The following is a 6,000-nucleotide window of genomic DNA, read 5'->3' as shown; positions in this document are numbered from 1 at the left end:
TACCTGTTACCTTTTTGCTTGAATCCAGTAAACTATTATACTGATACTTGAGTGTCACGAATATCATTATCTCAATATGTCTGAACCTGTAGTGCCTAGCGGGTCGGAGTTACCTCAGGGTTTAGGGAGTGCGGAGGAGGTGCAATTACCCAGCAGCCCCCATGGGGGTCGTGCTACACTTTTTAAAGCATCGCCTATGTAGATTTCGAAGTACCGTAGTTTGTCACCATTCTATGGGTGTGGGCAATTTTAAAGCATTACATGTTAGGTATCGATTTACTCAGAGTAATATTATCTTTCACATTATACAACAATTTTGGGCTAACTTTACTGTTTTGTTATTTTATTTCATGAAAGTCTATTTCTTTTTAAAAAATTGAATTTGAAAGACCGCTTTGCAAATAAAAATATTGCAACGACCGCCATTTTATTCTCTAGGGCTTAAAAATATATCTATATAATGTTTGGGGGCTATAAGTAATTTTCTAGCAGAAAATACTGCCTGTAACTTGTAAACAAAACGCTAGAAAAAAGAAAAAGGCCTGGTCTTATACACAGCCCTTTCATTGTTCTGCCATAGAACATGCAGCCAGAACTAGATCTGCCCGTCCGCATTATAATATTCCAACAGGAAATCTGTGATACATAAAAAAATAAGGCGGGCGGGCGCAGAACAGCAGCTCAGTCTGAGTCCACCGGGGAAAGAAAGGCGGACCAGTGACGTTTCGCCTACAACGTTCCCAAAGACCAATCCGCTTCGTGGGCGGGGCTACACGAGTTCTCTGTTTTCATTGTCCCTTTCCACTGCCTCAGACCGTCTCTTTCTATGACGTAAAGAACAGCGTGTACTTTCCTTGGGAATATACCCGGGCGGACTGTACCATACCCCGAGAAGAGTAAGGAGAGCTGGCGGAGGTAAAGTCCCACATCTGTCATATACTTTAACACCGCTACATTCACTGTATTAACTTTATGTTTCATTATCCTGCTGTGTAGCGAGGTCAGGGAAGAATTTTCTTCTTTGCCCCCCTCCTTTTCTTGTGTAATGGTTCGGTCTGGCACTGTATCAGTGTTGTATGATGTAGTTATTGGCTGGGGAAGGAACCATAGCTGCGGGGAGAGGTGAGTGACAAGTTTGTATCCGGCTCAGTCTGTGTGCGTCGCGTGCCTCCGCTCCGCCGCTTCCATATAGGGGGGGGGGGGCGCTGCGCGTGTTTGTGTTTACTTTGTTGTAGTTTGTTGAATTGTATCTTGTGCCCCTCGGGCAGTGCGGTGTTGGTATGATCCAGCAGAGTAAGTGAGTGGGTGATGATGATGATGTAGTAGGGGATGTCCATGCTGGTGTAGTAAGGAGGGGGAGCAGAAGACGTTCTGTACAGGACACAGGTGAGTCTTTTCTCTGCTGTAGGTGAGTGGGCACATGTACTGTCATGGCTGTCCCTGGGATCACTTACATGGATACAATGTGACTGATCTACAGGGGGAAGTCCATGTTGTTCTATGAGATCCCTTACCAGAAGTAGATCCCAGTATCTCCATCAGATGAGTGTAATGAGTGTGATTTGTAGGATGTTGATGTAGAAGTCCATGTTGTTCTATGAGATCTCTTACAGTAGACAGATGGATACAATGTTTGTGGTAGAAAGAGATCACTTACAGTAATCAGATGACTGTCCTGTGACATAAAGGCGCAGGCCACCATTTTCAGGGAAATTGAAAAAGTCAACTAAAGCAGAACTTCACCTTCAAAGGGAAGGTTCACTGATCCTCCCCCTCCCCCTCCCCCTGTTCTATTTTTGGCACTTTTTTTTTTTTCTTTTAGGGACTGGGTACCTATTTCTGACAGCTACCCTCTCCCACTTCTGCTGGGATCACCTAGATCAGGGATCCTTAATCTCTGGCCCTCCAGCTGTTGCTAAACTACACATCCCGATCCCATGAGGCATTGTAAAACTCTGACATTCACAGACATGACCAGGCATGATGGGAATTATAGTTCCTAAACAACTGGAGGGCCATAGTTTGAAGACCCCTGACCTAGATGATCCCAGCAGAGGGTTCTCCCCACTCACCCGTCACCTTCTGCGACTCCTCATCACGGGAGCCTGCGGGTTTATTCACAAAGTGCAGGGAGACCTGAACGTGCGCAGTGTGAAGCCATATAGGGAGTCACAGGTGGGTTCCCACAGTAAATATGGCAGCGCCAGGGCCCCTCATGGATGCCTTGTGCTGTCGGTGTACCGGGGGGGGGGGGCAGTACACAGCACCGGAGTTATCATCCAGCATAATGCTTGCAATGGCAAGCAATCATTGGCCAGCTCAGCCATGTGATGGTACTGACCAATGGGAAGTGCATCTGAGGCTTCTTCTGGTGAGATGTCGCAGAAGAAAGAAGTGCTTCTTGGTTATGTAGTCGCCCTGACCAATGAGAATTATGTCTTTCTTCAGCTGACCAATGAGAAGTATGTCTTTCTTCAGCTTAGCTGACCAATGAGAAGTATGTCTTTCTTCAGCTGACCAATGAGAAGTATGTCTTTCTTTAGCTGAGCTGACCAATGAGAAGTATGTCTTTCTTTAGCTGAGCTGACCAATGGGAAGCATGTCTTTCTTTAGCTGACCAATGAGAAGTATGTCTTTCTTCAGCTGACCAATGAGAAGTATGTCTTTCTTTAGCTGAGCTGACCAATGAGAAGTATGTCTTTCTTTAGCTGAGCTGACCAATGGGAAGCATGTCTTTCTTTAGCTGACCAATGAGAAGTATGTCTTTCTTCAGCTGACCAATGAGAAGTATGTCTTTCTTTAGCTGAGCTGACCAATGAGAAGTACGTCTTTCTTTAGCTGAGCTGACCAATGGGAAGCATGTCTTTCTTTAGCTGACCAATGAGAAGTATGTCTTTCTTCAGCTGAGCTGACCAATGAGAGAGAAGTATGTCTTTCTTCAGCTGACCAATGAGCGTTTGCGATTTGTGTGTATTATGATGGATCCAGGGCTGTGTGTTGCGGTGTACATCGAGGTCCGGAGGAGTGGGCAGGATATTTTGAGTTCAGCTTTTTTTATGTGAACACCCAACAGGAGAAGCTCTGCTTGTTTGCACCCCCCCCCCACTCACACACTGCTACATTTGGCACTTTTCGCTTTTAGTTGGCCCCCCACCTTCCCCGCAGTCTTTTGGGACACATCACAGATCCCAGAAGACCACAGGACCATTCACAAGGCTTCACTTCCTATGTCCCTTACTACACATGCCAGTTGCTGCTCCTGAAGCTGATTGAAGAAATGGCTCAGGTAAGGACATTGCGGGATCCCTGGACAGGTAAGTGTCCTTGTATTATAAGTTACCAGCTACAGTACTTGTAGCCGCTGACTTTTAATCCAGGACCCTAGAGCTCCTCTTTAAGCCCATCATACACATTACAATTGATTGGAAGTTGTGACTGTTCAGTTATTTTGTTGATTGAATCATTTGGATCAAATCGCACATCGATTGGATAACAAACCTGAAGTGTGTGGTTGCCATGATGGACGTCGCCCCCAGCAGTCGTATTCTGTACACACAATAAGGAAAACATTCAAAAGAGACCTCTCAGCCTCTGTTCACATTAGGTGGCTCCGACTTAGGGGGCGACCTGTGAAGTCGCGTGCAGTGCGACTTGCACGGACTTCATATAATGAATGTCTATGCAAGTCGCCTCCAGGTCACCCCCAAGTAGCACAGGACCCTTTTTCTAAGTCGGAGCGACTTGTGTCGCTCCTCTTAGAACGGCTCCTGTACTACACAGTGGGAGCGTGAGGACCGCGACTTGTCAGGATGACAAGTCGGATCAATGTGAATGCAGTGTAAAGGAAAAAAAAACAAAACAAAACAAAAAAACAAAACAAGCAAACCGTTCCTCTAAATATAGAAAAAAAATTATTTTTCCAATCAACTTTTGCTTTAGGAGCTCAATAAGTGGGTTTCATCGCCGGCAAATTCTATATCCTGGGTGAAGGCTGTGTGTTTTTAGGGTAGTTAGTTTAGTTCAGCCTTTTTCATTCGGGGTGCCTCGAGGTTTCTTCAGGGGTGCCTTGAAAAATTGCCTAAAAATGTATAAAATGTTGTATACAAGCCAGCAGGTGGATAAAGCCTGCCTTTTAGTTACACAAAGCCTTTCTAGACACGGGTATCCTAACAACCAATGACATCAGTGAATAAAGGGGAATGTCTGTTGCCTCTACAGAATCCTTGTTTGACCCTCCTGTGCTTCTCTCCCTCAGCACTGCGGTGACATTAGCTGGTTGAGGGAGAAGAGAAACATTGGAATACTAGTCAGTACCAGTGTGCAAAAGTGTATTTGCTTTGGAAGAATAAATCTCCTCTAATGTTGGGTGTTCTATATGTGGATGTTGCTGCATTATGTAAAACTATTAGGATAGTTTTATTTTTTACATTTGAGATTGGGGTGCCTCGAGACTGTCGATAATTTTAAAGGGTGCATTGACTGGAAAAAAAGTTATGAAACACTAGTTTAGTTTATACCAGGGAAATGCAAACTGTGGCCCTCCAGATGTTGCAGAACTACAAGTCCCATCATGCTTCTCCCTCTGGGTGCCATGCTTGTGGCTGTCAGTCTTGCTATGCCTCATGGGACTTGTAGTTCTGCAACATCTGGAGGGCCACAGTTTGCATATCCCTGGTTTATATCATTGATGAGTCTATTTATAAATGTTTTCTCACAACTTTGACCCAGGATCCACATACTTTTCTGTTTCATGAATATTTTATCAAGACTTTTTTCTTTTTATTATACAGCAGATCATGGCCATTTACAAAGAATAGAACAACTTAATACATTTCAGACAATATGGTCCCAGAAGGACCCAACCTCAGGAGAGCACCCTTATTGGTTCGCACACTCTTCTAATTGGATTCCATTTAAAACACTGTGTAAACCTCCGGGGAAAGATGTGTGCAAAAACAATTATAAATAGACCCCTGTGTGTTTTTAGGCTGCATTCACATGTCAGCATATGTATCGTGGGCAGAATCGCCGCGATCCGGAAATCATTGCAAATCGCGGGACGCCTGTGCGTTGCCCGTGATTTGCAATAGCACCCCAAACGCTGTGCCATGTTGCCGCCATTTCTGCCTGCCGAATCGCGGTAACATCGCGCAAAAAAAAATCGCGGGACGCATTACGCCCAAAAAAGTACAAGAGCTTCTTTGGAGCGTAATGCGTCCCACAATTTTTTTTTGCGCGATGTTACCGCGATTCGGCAGGCGGAAATCGCGGCAACATGGCACAGCGTTTGGGGTGCCAATGCAAATCACTGGCAACGCACAGGCGTCCCGCGATTTGCAATGATTTCCGGATCGCAGGCGGAATCGCGGCGATTCTGCCCGCGATCCATACGCTGACATGTGAATGCAGCCTTAGTGTTTAAAAGTAGTTTTATTATTGTTGGGGTCTATAAGTAAATGTTTTCACTCCAGATTAACCAAAGTAAAATCTCACTCAGTGAAATGGTAAAGCAAAAATTGATTGAATATTTTTTGTCTTTATCTAGAAAGTGTTTTGTGTTTTTCGTGCAGCATACAAAGATTTATACAACCAACTTTTTTTTCTTTTTTTTTTTTTTTTGTGGATTTAGTTGGAAAAAATATGTAAATCTTGGTTGAAAGTCCTGTTAATCTTGTGTGAGACCTTCTATTTTTTTTTTTTATTGGTCACAGTTGTGTTATTTATTTATTTATTTTTTTACTTTTTTCCCCTGCTGGCTATTTCCTCTTCCCCCTTTTTTTTTTTTCTTAAAAAAACAAGTTTTTAACTCCTAATTAATAATTTTTATATTAATTTAAAAACTGAAATGGAGTTGATGAGGGTGGGTTGGCACAGGAGCTGCTCCCGGTAGTTGATGGGAACGTGTGTAACCCTCAGGAGCTATTTATAGCACAGTGCACTCCGGTATGCAGGGTACATTTTGACCTCTAAACCCCTCATTACACTCACACACTCCAAATA

The 6,000-nt window shown here is 44.0% G+C and overlaps 1 protein-coding gene across 2 annotated transcripts in view; it reads left to right on the top strand.

Annotated features, from left to right (window-relative positions):
* Window positions 1-785: 785 nt before the first annotated feature.
* LOC309547474 (protein EURL) overlaps window positions 786-6,000 on the top strand; it is an 80,963-nt gene continuing 75,748 nt past the window's right edge. The window contains exon 1 of one of the 2 annotated variants that reach the window (XM_082247337.1): window positions 786-915. The gene's annotated coding sequence lies outside the window, so the exon portion shown is untranslated. Of the gene's footprint in view, window positions 916-1,054; window positions 1,123-6,000 lie in introns of those variants that run through there. The other variant, XM_082247338.1, reaches the window with a different exon arrangement.

The sequence above is a fragment of the Pelophylax lessonae genome (assembly GCF_965119305.1).
Source record: "Pelophylax lessonae genome assembly, chromosome: 2".
NCBI classification, from domain to species: domain Eukaryota; kingdom Metazoa; phylum Chordata; class Amphibia; order Anura; family Ranidae; genus Pelophylax; species Pelophylax lessonae.
The sequence above is the reverse complement of the archived record's forward strand: the minus strand, read 5'-3'. Positions and strand labels throughout refer to the sequence as shown.